Genomic DNA, 17,416 nt, shown 5'->3' with positions numbered 1-17,416 from the left:
CCAGGTACCCCACAGAGGCTGTGTGCAGAGTGGAAACACAGCCACGTGTCCAACAGAAGTCAAGGGGGAAGTTGCGGTTGCAGTTCCTAGTGGACCCTGAGGAAACCCTGTGGAAGACAGAAGGTTGGAGAGTCACCCCACCCATGGGTACCCCAGGAACCAAGATACCTGCACCAGGGTAGCCAGGGGCATAGGTGCAAATTGATGTCGGAAATCGTCAAAGACCACAATGGAGGACTTAGGAAAGATGCCGCTGGAGAGGACTGTTCAAGAGTACGGTGGAATCCAAGGGAGGATTCTGGAAGTGAAGAACGTGTAAGTAGAGGGTACAGTGTCTATTCCACTCAAACATGACTAAGAGGCACGGACGAGCAATGCCCACCAAAGATGGACAGTTCAGAAATGATGATGTTGTCCTTGTCGCTATAGCTGTGAGGACCAGGCACCGCTAAAGAAGACCAGGAGCCGGGCATGAGCTGTCCTACGTTGGAAGTCGAGAACCAGGGGATCGGTGTACGGCAGGAGCACCATCAAGCCTTGGCAGCTGCAACAGGCGTGGAAGGCGAAGAAGGAGCAACGTCGGGACCAGCAGCAAGAGAGCCAGATCGGCCCCAAACAAGCCGGGGAGCCCACTAAAGCAGGAGAAGAACCTCAAGAGGACCCATAGGCCGAAGGCGTAGGAGTCGCAAGATGACCTCAAGCTGCTTTCCAAAAAGGAAGGTCCACGGTGCAGAGGGTGCAGTGAAGACGCTGTACTTGGCAGGAAGAGATGCTGGAGGCTGGAACTTCTTGGAGCCCAAACATCTCTGGAGTGCTGAGCCAACAAGCCTTGGCAATGGCAAGTTGACACTGTGCACAGCAGTTTGGATCCCAGCGGTTCTGACGAGGGATACTGGTCTCAAAATTGCAGAGAGAAAGGTTAGGCCTCAAGAGGGTTGCAGAACCATGATCTGTGTTGCTGAGTCTTTCTAAGTTTGTGGGACGTCAGGAGCAGCAGACCGGCCAGCTTCGTTGCAGGGCCTGCAGATGCACGGGAGGGACTCCTTCACTCCAAGGGAGATTACTTCGGGTTGCCTTGATGCACACAGGTTTGTTGAAGATCCTGGATGAAGCACAGACACCGGCAACGAAGAAGATTTGCAGAACAGTGAGACCAGGAGCAGCAGGAGTATTCCTCGATGCAGTCTCGGTCCCAGACGAAGTCCAAGTGTCCAGACGGTCGAAGAGTGACATGGTGTCAGGTTTGAATCTTGTCCCATGACGAATCTGAAGAGCCACCCACAGGTAAGCCCTTAAGTACCCTAGGGAGGCGGGGCTGGACAGAGGGGAGGATACTCCCATGCCCTTTGTCCAGGAGCGGGAGTCAAGAGCTTCAAGAACTGGTACCAACTACAGTATGCAAGGAGGGCACCAAATGTTGCCTGCAAAGCAGTCTGGTGGGGCTGGCAAGGGTGCCCACCCCAGCCCAATACTCTAAGCACTGTCTAGGAGGTACACCGTCCTGCGACAGGAAACCTATTGTTCTACGTTCTCCTGCTCGAGTTTGGCTCAGCAGCAGGAGGGCAGAATCATGTCTGTGGTTGGCAGCAGCACTTGCTTGCTGTCAGACCCTGGAAAGCTGTAACCGGGAGCACAGGGGGTACCCTAAGTGAGCGCCCCAGTACATGGGATCATAATTCCAACACTGGAATTGGTGTGGGGTATGATTCCAACATGCTTGATACCAAAAATGACTGGGTTCAGTGCAGCCAATATATAATTAGACATCTCGTAATGACTGATGTTCACTATATGTATTCAAATGGATGACTGCACTGACAAAGCCTGGAGAATCGACTCCAGGGTTTGTAGGGGTGTCCTGCTCACACTTATAACCAAGCAGCCTGCCTTCAGAACTGAAAGGCCTGCCAGAAGGGTGACTTATGGGTTTTAAGTGCAGTGACCTCAGATATAAGGACGCATATATCTGCCGTGAGAGGTGCAAGCACCATCTCACTCAGACTACAATGGTAGACCTGTAGTCACAGTTTGAGTGGACTCCCATGGGTGGCACAATACATGCTGCAGCCCAGGGGAGACCCCTGTTGTACCTATCCCCTGGGTAAGCATGCTAGAAGGATCATTTATTCTCATACCAATACAGCTCCCATCCAGGAGGCTTAACAATGTAATAAACACATAAATTGCTTTTGCAAAATACATAATGTATATAAAAACACAAGAGGGCAAGTAGCACTTGAACTCTGCTTTTAATGAGTAAACCTCATGAAGAAAACTGCAAAATAAAGCAGACATTGTTAGGGGTGAGGGGTGTATAAATAGCGGAGCTGGGATGCCATGTGCTCAGACTGAGCGTGGACTTGATGGTGAGGGGACACTCTGCCAGGAGGTACCGCCGCATTGGGCCTGTGTGCTGGCCCCTGTGCCCAACTGTACCCCTCTGCTGTCTACCGGGCTAGTGAGAGCCCTTTGCTGGAGTGGAGACTGTGGTGCCAGGAGGAGTGCCACTTTATGGGATATGACTGCTTCTAAGAGATGCTGCCCCGTACTGATGAGTGCCCACTGACTGCTGATCAAAGTGAGCGCCCCAGTACATGGGATCATAATTCCAACACTGGAATCGGTGTTGGGGTATGGTTCCAACATGTTTGATACCACAAATGACTGGGTTTGATGCAGCCACTATATAGTTAGACATTTCGTAATGACTGATATCCACTACATGTATTAAAATGGCTAATTAAACTTACAAAGCCTGGAGAATTGACTCCGGGGATTGTAGGGGTGTCCTGCTCATGCAGGGATACCCTCACACTCATATACGAGTACCCTGCCTTCAGGACTGAAAGCCTGCCAGAGGGGTGATTTATAGGTTTTTAGTGCAGTGACCTCAGATATAAGGAAATGTATATTTGTCATAAGTGGTGCCAGCACCAACTCACACAAGCTGCAAGGGCAGACCTGTAGTCACAGTTTGAGTTGTCTCTCATGGGTCACACAATACATGCTGCAGCCCATGGGAGACCCTGGTGTACCTATGTCTTAGGTACCCTAGTATCACATACTAGGGACTTACAAGGGTACACCAGTAGCCAATTGTGAAGGTAAAACAGTACTTACCATAGTCAAATTTAGGTTGAAAGCACAGCGACTGGGGTCCTGATTGGCAGGATCTCAGCAGACCACATCAAAAACACACTGACACCCGGCAAAAAGTGGGGGTAACCATGCTAGAAGAATCCTACCTTCCTACAACCACACTCCATTTTGCTATTTCTCCCATGTGCTTCTGTCTCTCATGTGCTTTTTCCCCTCCACTGCTCCTTATTTTATTTTGTTTTATTTGATTTATAAAGTTTTATATAGCGCGAACATGATCCCGAAGGATATCAGAGCGCTTTACAATTTGAGGGAGAGGAAGGTAATAGTTGCAGTACAGTCATCAAAAGGAATACCAACCCAAACAAATCAAATATGCACATCAAACAAAAAGGGACAACAAAGGGTAAGATAATAATTGGACCATAGAGAACTGGGAGGGGAGCAAGTGACTAGTAAAGCAGAATAAGACCAAATGCAGGCCTCAGGGTGCAAGTCCACAGAATTAGAGCAGACGATCCGAGACCCTTTTAAGGTAGGAACTTGTTCATAAGGAATATTTTTACTTCCAATTTGAAGGCAACCTTGGAGGAGATTCTGCGTATTTCCAGTGGGAGAGAGTTCCAGATCTTCGGCGCAGAGCCGGAGAAAGCTCGTTGACACGTTCTCTTTTTGTGAAAGATCTGTGGTTTCAGGAGGAGAGAGTTAGCACTCCTGGAAGGACTACCCCCTCCGGATAATTCTAGCTTCTGCCCTAGATAACTGAGGGTTTTGAAATGGAGGGCTTTGTGAGACAGGCAGGCAATCTTTAGCTGAATTCTTGCTTCATAGGGCAACCAATTTAGGGATTTTAAGACTGGGGGGATGTGCTCGTTTCTTTTGGTACCCGTGACCAATCTGGCCGCCGCATTTAGAGAAGCCCTTAGTGGGGCCAAGGTATATTTGGGGAGGCCACAAAGCGTAGCACTGCCATAGTTTAGCCTCTGCAAAACAAGCGCTTGGACCACCTGCTTGAAGTCAGCTTGTGGGAGGAAATGTTTTAGATTCCTGAGTATCCTCATTAGGTGATTAGCTCCCTTGCACACATTGTTCATATGATTTTTCATGTTCAGATGCTAGTCTAGGGTGAGTCCGAGAGATTTGGCTGACTCAACAATGAGGGGGGAGCAGTTGAAGGCAGTGAGGTGGTTCATCCAAAGGTCTATCTTGGGGATGTGATTTGGGAGAGAATTGTGAAGGAATTCTGTTTTGGAGATGTTGAGCAAGAGGTGGTTCTCGGTTAACCAGATTTGAGTATTTATTAGGGTAGAGTTGAGTGATATGAGGTTATCCGGGGAGGAGATTTTCAGATAGAGTTGCGTATCATCCACATACATATGGAAGAGAAAGTCAGCAGAATTTAGTGCATTAGCTAAGGGTTCCAAGAACAGATTGAAGAGTATGGGGGATAGGGCGGAACCTTGGGGGACCCCCATGGAAGTTGGTGATGGCTGGGGGAGAGAGTGGTTCAACTTAACTCTTTGGGATCTGCGGTGGAAGAAGGACGAGAACCATTGCAGCACCGAACCAGAAAGGTCCATCCTGTGCTCCAGAATGGCTAAGGTTGTCGTGATTGACAGTGTCAAACGCTGAGGAAAGGTCAAGGAGGATTAGGAGGCAGGATTCATTTTGGTCGAGCATTTTTAAAATGTCATCCATAACGTGAGTGAGAGCCGATTCGGTGCTGTGCCCACTCCGGAAGCCAGATTGTTGTTGGTCCAGGAGTTGGAAATTCTCGATGTGGGCACAGAGTTGACATTGGATGTATTTTTCTAGGAGTTTGGCTGGGGTGGGGATGTTAGAGATAGTACGGACCTTAACAACTTCTGCCCTATCTGCTGTAGGCTTTTTAGGATAGGTGTTACCATAGCAGCTTTTAGGCAATCCGGGGTTGTACCTTTTGAGAGAGATGCATTGACAGTCTTTGCCCAGATGGGGGTGACGACCTCCTTCAGTTCTATGAAGATGGACGTGGTAATGGGTCGCTAAAATGATTAGATGGGTTGATGCTCTGAAGAATCTTGTTAGTGTCTTTTTCACTGAGGGAAGTGAAGTTGCCCCATGAGGCATTGTTCTTGGTGTTCAGGCTAGTCGGTTCGATTTTCTCTGATAGGGCCGGGGGGGCAGACCTCCCGAATAGCAATAGCGTCTTCCTGGAGTCAAGATCTATATTTATGAGTCTGGATTTCTCAGCAAAGAAGGCAGCCAGTTCATCGCATAAAGGTGGGCTGACTCCAGAGAACGAGCTGTTTGGTGTTTCCACTGATTGTTGTTTCACCAGCTTCTTGGGGCGATTAGCGGCTTGATTGAGTTGGGATCTGAAGTAGTCGGCTTTCGCGATCTTGATTTGTTTGTTATAGGAATTCCTTACCGTTCTAAGGATTATTAGTTGGTCCGAAAGATGGATTTGATTTCCAGGATCGTTTGATTGCCCTACGGTTGCGGCGCTCCTTGTTTAAGTTGTCGTTGAACGACGGTTTGCCAATTTTAGTTGGGGCATTTTTCTGTGGAGTGGGGCAATGGAATCCATGATGCTAGTGATAGTAGAGTTGTAGAAGTTAGTGAGTGCATGTACCTCAGTCATGTCTACTTGTGGAGAGAGGGCAGATATACAGTGGGTAGCTAGATCTGCTGTGTTGATATTTCTGAGGTCCCTTTTCCAAATCTTCGATTTCGTTGGTTGAGACTTTCTCTGGGAGACTTCCATGTTGATAAAAAGAAGATGCTGTGATGATCGGACCAATCCCACGGGGTGATGGTGTCCAATGTCATGGTGTGACCTTTGGTGATGATGAGGTCCAGAATTTCTCCTTTATTTCGGGTTGGCCGGTCACAGTGTTGAATCAGACCCGTGATCAATTAGGAAGGATTTGAGGCATGATACAGCTTGGTCATTGAGGTTGGACCAGTGAAGGTTGAAATCACAGAGGAAGATCTGGGCCATGGTAGAGTCGACATTGCCAGAGATGATTTCCATTAACTGCTCGATGAAGGGGAGGTTGTCCCCAGGGGGTGATAAAATGTGTGTGCCTTGCACACCGGAAGGTTGTGACTAAAGATATTGAGACAAAAGTATTCTCATGATGATGGCATAAAGCACTTCAAGTGGGAGACTGATAGTGTGCTCTGATGTATACAAGCTAGGCCACCACCCGGCTTCAAAGCGCTGTCTAGACGGATTATGTCGTAGGTAGGGGGCACTAGGAGGAAGGGAGTGGAAGAGGGATTAAGCCAAGTTTCAGTGAGGATGATGATGTCTAACTCATTGTGTTGGATGAGGTCGAATATGTCAGAGGCGTGTTTGCTGGCTGACCTGCAGTTGAGTAGAACGCATTTTAGATGCACCGGTGTATGAGGGGGAGGAGACTGTATGATGTTCACTCTCATAAGGTTGTCATTATTTAGGCCTCTAGAGTTGTGAGGGGGTTCTCTGTACGGATTAGCCTGAATAGCTTGAATTTTCGGGGAAGGCTAATTGGCAGAGGGAGACTGTAGGAGGAGTCTAGTGGGGTGAGAGAAGGAGAGAAAAAAACGGTTAATTAGCTGATGTAAAAGCCATTCCAAGATGGCTACTTTTTTATCCAGTGATGGACTGGGGTATAGACCTATAACTATTTTGCTGTATCTATCTCGTTGGGACGCAGTCCTCTGTCCCTTGCTATAGAGCAAAGTGCAGTGGTTGGTCCTTCTTTTCTGTTTTGAAGATGTGTCTAGATCATAGTCCTATGTCGCTTTCACTGCATTGGTGCGAGCAATATGCAGTGGTTGGTCCTTCTTTTCTGTTTTGTGATGTGCTTTGGGTCGTAGTCCTATGTCTCTTTCTCCATATTGTTGTGAGGTTAGTAGTCTTTCCTCAGTTTAATTGTAATGACTGCCATTATGAGGGAGGAAACTGAGGATGCTTCCAGGGACCGCACCCAAAATGGCGACCCTGCATTGCCTACCTGGAGAGCAAATGTCAGCACAAATGAGAAGCAAATGTCAGCACAAATGAACACATGTGCAGATATGAGGGGAGGCCCCCCAGTAAACCAATGTCAGGCTCGTCAGAACACACATCAGCACCCGGTGCTCAGCAGCGTGTGACCGAAGTGCACAAATACGTCCGTTTTTAAATGGCGACGATTTTTAAAAGAACCACGCGTGATGAACCAAGAAACAAGAAACAAGGAACTGAAAGAAGGAACTAAAAGAAGATGGCCAGTGTCTGGAAAAAAAGCCTATATGCCTGCGCAACGCCTTGGATGCCCCACCGGTGTCTTTGCCAACAGACAGTCCACAAAGTTATGTGTTGGGCGTTAGGCATTAAGTGGCTTGGGTGGCTTGAAACCTGCCTGTGCAGTTAAGAAAGGCACTTAAGGGAGTCATGTCTACAGACTGCACAAAATGAACGTTTTTGCTGAGGGATTTTGAAGGAGGCACGTTATGGATCGAGTTATGGCAGAATTCGTTTTTTTCAACAGCTGGCAGCAAGAAAATAGTTTTTTTTCAACAACTGGCAGCAGGAAAATATTTGAACAGCGTTTATTTTAAAAACCAATCAGCAAGTTTGGATATGCAGTGAACCGACAGCGTGTTTTTTTTTGTTGACGTTGTGAACATTAACTGCAGTTGGTTGACTGTATGTGAGCTATCTGGGGGCATTCCACAGTTGGGTGCGCAAGTCGAGCGGAGTGCTCTGGTGGCGGAAGGCGATGGAGACAGCGGTGAGCAGTTGCATCGGGGTGACAGTCTCAGCGTGTGTTGCGGTTCATTCTGTTGTGGGCGCGAGGTTCTCTTGAGAGCGTGGAGTATCACGACTGAGTTCTCTTGATGGTTTCAGTCCGATGTGTAGCAGACGCGCACTGACGACGTAACTCCGGATGTTCCCTTGGTAACTCCACAGCGCTGATGTCATCTGGCGGCGTTCCAAAGTAACGCATTCAATGTACTAGGGCGGCGGACGTTGCCTTGACAACTGCGCAGAGCCGCGTTAGTCAAGATGGTGGATCTGCGTGCGGCTGGCATTAACGAGTTGTTTTTGGCAAAGCAGTTCAGTGGCAACGCATTGGCGCAGCGGAATCAGGCACTACGTAAGGAGGAAGATATCTCCGTATATTGAAGAACGATGTCTTTGGGGCAAGCGTGACAGACTTTTTTGGTTGAAAGGAGAAGCCGATCCAACGCACGTATCTGTTCCTGTTTAAAAATGATAGCTTTCGAGCAGCAAACTGATGTGTCTTTCAATGTGACCAACACTAGCACCGTGCTACAGAGACCCTAGCATACTAGTCGATCTGTGGATCCATTCATACTTTGAACTAGGTGTTGTTGCCTGTAAGCCTGAGTTGTCACTCACCTAATGTTTAAATTGATTAGACTTGTTGGAGTAGATAGCCATTCAAGTATGGTGCATACTGTCATGAAGTTTTTTTTTATGTGTCGCCCAAACAGGTTATCATTTGTGGTAGTGAGTGATACGTGTGAGCGGTAATAGTGAGGGGTACATGTGAGCGGTATGGTAGTGCGTTATTTTGGGTATGTGTATTATGGTATGTCATGCGGTGAATTTTCTGGTAATTAAAAGTGTTTAGTATGTAATTGAATATTCAGTGTGGGTGTGGTTGGACTAGTTGGATAAGTGCATATTTTTTTTTTAAAGTGTAGTACGTATTACATTTCTGGTGCACAGTGATTTCTGTTTGTGTTAAGTACTTTGTCCATTGCTAGGTGTACCCCGTGCAATATGTTAATTTTTTTGTTTTCCCTCGCACGTCAGGGTTGTGTTGGGAATGTGATATGCCTCGCACGTCATGATTGCGTTGGCAGTGTCCCTCGCACGTCATGGTTGCGTTGGGAATGTCCTTCACACGTCAAGCTTGTGTTGTGAATGTGATTGGCCTCGCACGTCAGGGTTGCGTTGCCAGTGTCCCTCGCACGTCATGGTTGCGTTGGGAATGTCCCTCACACGTCAGGGTTGTGTTGGGAAAGTGTTTTGAATGTGATCGGCCTCGCACGTCTGGGTTGCGTTGGCAGTGTCCCTCGCACGTCATGGTTGCGTTGGGAATGTCCTTCACACGTCAGGGTTGTGTTGTGAATGTGATTGGCCTCGCATGTCAGGGTTGCGCTGGCAGTGTCCCTCACACGTCATGGTTGCGTTGGGAATGTCCCTCACACGTCAGGGTTGTGTTGGGGAAGTGTTTTGAATGTGATCGGCCTCGCATGTCAGGGTTGCGTTGGCAGTGTCCCTCGCGCGTCATGGTTGCGTTGGGAATGTCCCTCACACGTCAGGGTTGTGTTGGGAAGGTGCTTTGCTTTGCACGTCAGGGTTGCATTGGCAGTGCACTAGTGATTAATTTGTAATGTTTGGCGTGCATAATATTTGTTTTGTTCTCTCTCGCACATCAGTTATTGTGCGTTGTTACATGTTTTTCTTTCATGTTGTTAGCAGAGGGAGATAGGTGTGTTGTGATGTTCTTTTGGGTGTACTGGGTAAGTGTATTGAATGCATTATCTGTGAAACACATGCCATATTTTGTGTTTGCACCCTGCATGAAACATGTGCAATTTTTAATGTGATTTTACATGTTTCATACCATTCTATATAAAGATCAATATCATTTATGCTATATGTTCTTATGTGAACTAGAGAAAAATCATTTATCTCTTTTCAATTTATTTGATCTTGTCGATTTTTTTTTTTTTTTTTTTTTTTTTTTTTTCCAAAACCTTTATTCGTGCATCGTAAAAGAACAAATACGGGCCTACAACCGTCAGGCCGGCCACGATACAGTAAAGCACTGATACCCACATTACATCCCCCGTGCGTCAACGGTCAGGATTAACAACGAGTTATGAGTCACATACTGGAGATATCTTTGACACCCGGGGAAGGAGAGGTGAAGGTTAAGTTTAAGTTTTTTAGATAATTTTATCAGAGAAAAAAGTCAATGAAGGATAAGAACAAAGGAGATTCGAGTCCGCAAGATAGCTTCACCACACGGGAGAGCAGCAACATCAGTAAGAACAACAATGGGAGTAAAATCTAAAACAGTGAGGCGGTGCAGAGATATAACCGGATAGTCACATGAGCAAGTACGCACCCCTCCAGAGCCGCCCCCACTCGATCCACCCCACACCCGGACCCCGAATCGAAGAAAGTAGAGCGCAGAGACAGAGAAGAATAAAGGCCCATAGAACTAATTAAGAACAGCGTATTACCCCCCCACCCTACACCAATGCGGAGGCTACGGCCTTCCCCCCCCCCCAGCATAGTGCCTGTCGCCCACTGAACCCGAAATATAGAGAAGAGAGAAAGTAGGAATAGAGTAAAGAAAGTAAGAAAACAAGAAAAGAAGGTGGGGAGGAGCCCACGGGACACCAGAGCGCCCCAAACCATCAGCCAGTTATGGCCCCCACACACTGAGAGCCCACTACGCCAAAAAACGGCATGCGAAGATACCATGGCACCACAGTTTAAGCGAAGGGATACAAGTCGCAACGAGTGTGCGCAAAACATACATACAGTTCAAGTCCCAGGCCAGTCCGTCCATAAACCATGGCGATAGAAGTCAGTCTAGCCCTGGCCCGATCGCGGGCTTGGGAGTAAACCAGCCCCTGCATGAAGGCCCCGTGTCCCGAGCAGACAAAGACAAGATGGCCGCTTGTGAGAGGATAGTGAAGTAGGAGCACGAAATGGCCGCCGACCATCGATTGAGGTCCCTCTTTGCACCACATAAAATCCAAACCTGGCAAGTAAGGTACAGGAGTTCCACAAAAAGGAAGCAGTGGGCCATTGCGGACGGTTCCTCGAAGCCGTTAGGTATCGCTCAGCAGGATAGTCTTGCGGACGCGGTGAGGCAGGCAACAATGAAGCAGGCAGCCATGACCAGGGGGACAAAGTATCCGCAGTGGAGGTGGAGAGCGGTGGACCCTGGGCGCCGGGAGCGCCAGATGAAGGCACCAGTGTAGCACAATCATACACCGCCGTTGCGTCCCCACAAGAGGACAAAGGCACCGGGAGACCCACGCCCTGTGGATGACAAACAATGCGCTCACGACCCGCAACCGACAGTATGGGGTCAAACCGCTCACTCAGCGCCTGCAGGCCAGCGCACATCTGTAGTTGGAAGTCCCGCAGGACAGCCAGAACGGAGCCGCATGTCAGCGGAAGCTGGGCCCCCACATCGGCAGCAATCCGGGACGACACTGTGGAGCTGATGTCCGGAAGAGGGAGGGCGAAGTGGGCAGCGGGCGAGACCGGAGTACCACCCCCCAGCCACGAGCAGGCACTCAACGCCATGTTTCGCCGCTATACGTTGCAATGGCCAGGGGGGGGGGTCATGGCAAGGGGTCAATTCCCCTCAGGTCTACGCCGCAACAGGAAAGGCCGACAATCGCTTCTCTTCTCGCAGGTTCCCTTCGCCGCTGGCTAGGCAACAGGTGAAGGGGGCCGCAGCCTCCCACAGCGCGGTCCTCAGAGCGGGGCAGGAGACCCGCCGCACCGGGGCTCACCCCACAGCTCCATCTCGTCAGGCACAGGGTGAAGAAGGTGTCCGGCCGTCCCTCCCCGGGCTCATCCGGCAACGATCCGTGGTGCGAGGTGAGATCTGGACCGCGGGGCTCAGGTTAGCGCTAGCTGGTCCGGTAACTGCGGAGCGTCCAGGGGGCCGGCTACGGCCGTAATGGCGCAGGGTTTCAGTGCAGAGGACAAAAGCACCCAGAACTCGGGCCTCCGGGCGGGCTGAGACTCCGGGAAAGCGGCAGCGCGGTCAGCGCGTCTTCGCACACGTTGCACCTCGAGAATCGGCGAGGATGGGCATCAGGATAGTAGTCCGAGGCCACGGACCGACGGAGCCGGGCGCTCAAGCGTCTGCTCCGGTCGCCATCTTGGCTCCTCCCCGATCTTGTCGATTTTAATATCCGAGAATGCCAATTGATCGTTATTGTGATCTAAGTAAGCATTTACCTATTTAATGTGATTTTCGGGATTTAATTGATTTTTATTTACTAAGTAACAAATTGTGATATTGTTCCAGCAATTTGTTTCTTGTTGTTTTATTTGTTTCTAAAGGAAGGAGATATGTTATATCCTATACTTCCTAGTCCTGGCTGCTCAGCCTGCATGAGTGTGATGTCATGGAATGTTGGGTGTGTGTGCATGCTTTGCAGGAGAGAGCAGTTAGATTGAAGGGGCTGAGCAGCAGGATGCTGCTCCCGGTGGGGCACCCTGTACCATCTTACATGAACAATAAATCTACCTAACTACATTCTTGGCTCCTAGTCTACCTATGACGACAGCACTTTCTTCAATTACAAAACTTACAATAGCTCTTCCGCGGCCTATCGTTACAGCAGCCTCCAGGGGACCAACGATCCGATTTCCATCCCGGCGATGATGCGGGCAAATAGGAAGTGTCATGAAAGCCTCCTAGCTGATCTCCCGGCCTGGAGCAACCAGCCGTATACCTCGCCTCCCGGGGGCGTGCAAGAGAGGGAAGGAGGGAGGGAAGGAGCTCCTTGTTTCTCTCTCCTCATCTGCTTCGTTTGCCCTCCTCCCCCACCCAGGAAAATTTTTTTTACATTTACTGATCAAAGTGGTGTCTACCATCTTGGATAATAATTAAACAAAGAAAATGGCAGCCATTTCATTTCGCTGGCACACATATGCCATCACACCATTTCATCTTTCTGTTGTTTCCAATGCTGTACATCACCTAAAAGTACTTTTTTTATCACTGCTGTAGAACATAGGAAAAAGCAGGGGAAAAGCCAATAGGTCAACAAGGTGAGACCGATTGGATTTACCAGTGCCTGTTTTCTTAGAAGGCATGTACCTGTTGTTTCCAGTTTATAATAAATATCGTAAAAATGTGAGTGCCAAACCGTAATAAAAAGATTGCATTTTATAGGAACAGGCAACAGCTATTCCCAGAACCATAATGTGCGGCACATCAAGCACTATGCAAAGGTTACAATAAAAACAATCTATTGTCTTATTTGTGCAGCTCATGAGTACTATTTGTATATGTGTGAGGGAAGTGGTGTATTATATGGTGTGGTTCTGAGACCTTTCCGACTAATACACTCACAATACCGTCTTAGGTCCATGAAAGCTCGGTTGTTAAACCTTTTTCTCAACCATGGGCAGCTGTGGCTTTGTGCTGTCATAATCAGACTAAGGAACAAGTGTAAAGCATTCGAAATAACAAAATAAGAAAATCATACAACACAAAATAAATCAGGCGCCAACTTAGCTCCGGCAGTGAGTAGTTCAAGACAGACAGTAGGGAGGTATTGGACAGTTACCTTCTCACCAAAGCAGTCTCCAGTCCATTTTCAAGCTCTATTGTGGGGCTGTCATAGACTTCAATGGAGTGGCCGTGCTGCAAGGGCTACAGGATGCTGAAGAGGCTGTAGGATGCTGTGTGGGCGACAGGGGTCTTCCTGGGGTCTTCCTGGGGCCACTCCTCGTTCTATGGTCCAGGTGGCGTGACTATGGCCATAGGGCCTGAAGTCCCTCAAAGCCCTCTTTGGTCCAGTAGTTGCCACTGAACTACTGGTCTCAGGTCACAGCAAAACCAGTGGTTCCCTTTGGTGAAGGCTAGTGTCCACCTTAGGGGACCAAACTGCACTCCGACAAGTCTTCCAGGTCCAGCAGATTTGGGTTCCATTTTTTAGCATTGAGTTCCAATCAACCTGGCTGCATGTTAGTGGTCAGTGGCGGTAAAGCGATTTTGACTACTGACTTGCCAGAACAGGCCTTATTCGGCTTTTGCGTCCCTGGTCCTGTCACAGCAGGACTCGGGAATGACTTCCTCGAGCCCGGCAACACCGGTCCAGTCCACTCTTTGCTAGCCCAAGGGTCAGCAGGTGCAGCCCAGCGGTTGGTCCAGCCTCAATTTCCAGGTCTAGGAAACAGCAGGGCAGTCCTTCTTCAGTCCTCTCTCCAGTCTCCAATGCCTCCACAACACCAGCCCTCAATTTCTCAACAACAGAATCTCCTTCCTCGTTCCCAAGAGGAACCTACGATCTGCCGCCCTTGTCGAACCCCTGTGCATCCACAGAGCAAGAACGGATGGAAGAACCTTCTCGTACATCGCGACCAAGACCTAGAACGAGCTGCTGATCAACATCAGGCACGCCTCCACCGTGCACATCTTCAGGAAAACCCTCAAGACCTGGCTCTTCGGCTGACCGGAGCAGCAACCCCCCACCCTCCGCACCTTAAGACCCTCACGGGTGAGCAGCGCACTTATAATCTCCCTGATTGATTGATTGAGTCCAGATGTGAACCCAGGTCTCAGTGCCAGGTGTGCCCTCAGGGAATGGAGTGTTTACTAGCCAATAGGATGCCAGGTCCCGCCCCACCTGATGACGACTTCCTACAATTCGTGACAACTAGCTATTCCAGAGTGCACTATTGAACGCACTCCAAGGGTAGCTGAACCCTTCTCTCGGTGTGTGGAGCTTGGTAGCTCCCTAGAGATGTGACCACCTGAGGGCTACATGCCCACAGAAAAAACATTTGACAATTATTCTGTCCTTTCTGTTCCCTTCACCAACCTGTCTGCCTTAACAAAAGAGCTGTCCCTTTTTTGAGTGTCCCCACTTGCCCTTTGTAGTGATAACTCTTGACTCCGAAGTGATGAGGAAATAAGTTTAATGTAATACAGATGCTGCGCAGCAATCCGCTCCGTCAGCTCTCCACACACTGTTGCAAATCCCCGTTTCAAATACCAACATTCTCACAAGAACCTTGTGGCCAGAACATCATGGCCCAAGTGTTCCATGATAACACTACACCCTTCAAAGGCCACTTGCCCATTGTAGCTCACTGTTACAGTTAGCAACACATGACGCCAAGCAGAAGTGTAGAAACAATTACTTTCATTGTATAAGAAGTAAATATCTGTCAGAGGTATTAAAGACAAAGACAGTCACTAGTCTGGAGGTTTGTGGTTTCCCGCTTGACCCCAGCGACCAACCTATGGGAAATTTCTACACCCCATAACAAGCTTGGTCTAAGGAAATTGGGTAACTTGCTGGAGCCACGTTCCTGTGACAGGACCGCAGCCATCGGGACAAAGGTGCCTCTCACGCCGGGCCAGGAAATGCCCTGAGTGGTGTCTTCTCCTCGCTCCGTTCCTGAGCTTGGTCCTCGTCTTCTGGTGTTGTCGTTCGGTCTCCCTCTCTTTGGTCACCCTATTGTTGTAGTGTCGTCGTCTCAGACGGTGGCTCTCAGAGTCTTTCCAGCTCCATCTTCTCAACAAGATCAGTGGAGTTTTCTCTTTGGATGCTGGCTGCTGCAGCTTTTTCCTCCTCGCACACACTTCCCTTCTCGTCCGGTGTCCTGTAACAGATGTTTACTTCCAGGTCACACCACTCATATTTCCCTGGCACCTTTCTTGCAGAAGCACCTTTTTCTGCGGCTGATCTGCTGACTTCTGTACCGAGTATGCGTTCCCTGTGACAGAGACCATGCCGCACTCACCTTGTGGGCTCACACCCTGTGTGGCTTCTACCAGAGAGAGGTAACACCTCTTCAAATGACAGGCCTCTATCCCCTCTCTTGGGAGCCGTTCACAATACTTTCCAGGAGGGTAAAAGGCTGAGGCCAGCATTTGCGAAAGGTCCTGGTAAACTTGGGCAACAGAGTGGCAACTAAGTTGCAGTTACTTAAAGGTTCCATTAATATGTACTTGCCTGTCAACTCGGGTTTAATGTAGCAATGCATTTGATATTTGAAATACCAAATTCAGTAGTCCCATTCAGAAGTTTGCACCATTGAGCGTGTAACCCTGTACTGACCAATGGGGCTCCTAGCCTTTCCACAGTAAAAACGACAATTCGGTTTCTTTGTACTGTTAGGGCTTATAAAAATAAATGTCCTACTTAATAATATACAGGAGGCTGCATTAGGACGCAGCAGGCCTGCTGTGGGGTGTCTTATACCAAACAGGGAGATTTGGGCTTTGCCATTAGTTTAAATGGCAAAGTCGGTTTAGCAGTCTAAAGCGGGTGTTCCAGGCTGCAGTGGCAGGCTGGGAGACACTCAGGATAGCACAATAAGTGCTGCAGTCCGTGGGGAACTGTTTAATGTACAGGCCCTGGGTACTCCTGGTACCATATTTATGCCAATTGGCTATAAGCCGATCAAATATACAGTTCGCAAGGGTCAGGGCGCTGGCACAGGGGTCTGGTTAGCTGGCCTCAATGCACTCTCAGAGTTGAAAAAACTGCAGCACCAGTCCAAAACTTTGGGGTGATCATGCAGAAAGTGTCATTTCCTTGCATGCCTGCCTTAGGGGTGGTTTACCGATATGTTATGCCTTGTGAGGTTGGCATAGCACACAGGGCTGTGCTGTGTGCCATGGTATGTTATGTTATGTTATGTTATGTCATGTTATACTGCATTTATAGCACGCACGGATACTCTGGAGTGTCCCGGCGAGGAGTGCTAGTAAAAGAAAACATAGAAGGCTAATCGTACCAGGAGTTAATTAAAGAGCAGGGTTTTAAGATGTTTCTTAAACAGTCTGATATCGTGGACATTACGCAGTTCCAAGGGAAGAGCATTCCCGGCTTCAGCCGCCTTAAAAGATAAGGCGCTACCGCCCATACGAGTAAGGCAGAAACTAGGAATGACTGCCAGACGGTGAGCAGCGGAGCGTAAATGTCTACGAGGAACATAGAAGGTGAAGCGTCTCCTAAGATAAAGTGGCCCCTCGCCGTGTAGAGCTCTATGCGCCAAGGTAAGAGCTTTAAACTGAACCCGGCGGGCCACGGGAAGCCAGTGGAGGTCCCGTATATGTTGCTTCATGCTTGACCTTCCAGAAATACCGAGCAGCACCCTAGCTGCCGCTTTCTGTATAGTTTGCAGTCTTCTTAAATGGGAACCGGGCAGGCCAATGTATAAAGCATTGGCGTAGTCAATACGTGACAGGATAAGAGCACGAGCCACCATTTCCTTAGCTGACCGGGCAGCAGGGGAAAAAGCTTTCTGAGGAATTTCAGGGTTCCAAAGCACTCTCCTGCTAGTTTTTTGATCTGCGTAGAAAACCTGAGGTCTTCACTGAACCAAACCCCTAGGTTCTTAGCGGGGTTGCCAACAGAATTGGGTAGGGGGTATTCTGAAGGCCAGATCACTTCCCTAAAAAACGGGGGAAAGGATCCATACAGGAGGACCTCTGACTTGTCTTCATTGCACTTCAGCTGCACCAGTTTGAGCCATTTGAAAACAGCGGAGAGACAGCCTTTCACTTTGTCCAAGGACAGATCATTTTTCTTTCCGGTGAAG

General features: G+C 48.8%; 1 protein-coding gene across 1 annotated transcript in view; it reads right to left on the bottom strand.

The window, feature by feature from the left end:
• LOC146863539 (uncharacterized) overlaps nucleotides 1-17,416 on the bottom strand; it is a 243,864-nt gene that overhangs the window by 126,036 nt on the left and 100,412 nt on the right. The gene's annotated exons all lie outside the window — the stretch shown is intronic.

This window comes from Triturus cristatus, chromosome 2_2 (assembly GCF_964204655.1).
Source record: "Triturus cristatus chromosome 2_2, aTriCri1.1, whole genome shotgun sequence".
Classification (NCBI taxonomy): domain Eukaryota; kingdom Metazoa; phylum Chordata; class Amphibia; order Caudata; family Salamandridae; genus Triturus; species Triturus cristatus.
The sequence above is the reverse complement of the archived record's forward strand: the minus strand, read 5'-3'. Positions and strand labels throughout refer to the sequence as shown.